The sequence below is a fragment of the Nipponia nippon genome, unplaced genomic scaffold, assembly GCF_047370975.1.
Source record: "Nipponia nippon isolate SJK-2023a ecotype South Korea unplaced genomic scaffold, ASM4737097v1 scaffold_47, whole genome shotgun sequence".
NCBI classification, from domain to species: domain Eukaryota; kingdom Metazoa; phylum Chordata; class Aves; order Pelecaniformes; family Threskiornithidae; genus Nipponia; species Nipponia nippon.
In genome coordinates, this window is record NW_028262366.1 from 817,990 (window position 1) to 818,551 (window position 562).

The window sequence follows — 562 nt, forward strand, 5'->3', positions numbered from 1 at the left end:
CTCCATCCTTCCTCCTCTCCATCCCTCCTCCTCTCCATCCCTCTGCCTCCATCCCTCCTCCTCTCCATCCCTCTGCCTCCATCTCTCCTCCTCTCCATCCCTCCTCCTCCATCCTTCCTCCTCTCCATCCCTCCTCTTCTCCATCCTTCCTTCTCTCCATCCCTCCTCCTCTCCATCCTTCCTCCTCTCCATCCCTCCTCCTCCTCCCCGTGGGACCGGCACCCACCCTTGGTCCCCTTCCCCCCTTCCCCCCCCCCAAAACTCACCGCATCCCCCGGGAGGGCCGGGGATGGAGATGGGGCAGGTCGGGATGGGGCAGCGCTGGGCTGCTCCCACCCACTGCGGGTGAACCCGGGAAGGGGAGAAGAAGAGGAAAAGTGAGAAAACTCGTGGGTGGAGATAAAAATAGTTTAATAAGAGAAGGAGAAGGAGAAGGAGAAGGAGGAGGAGGAGGAGGAGGAGGAGGAGGAGGAGGAGGAGGAGGAGGAGAAGGAGAAGGAGAAGGAGAAGGAGAAGGAGAAGGAGAAGGAGAAGGAGAAGGAGGAGAAGGAGAAGGAGGAGA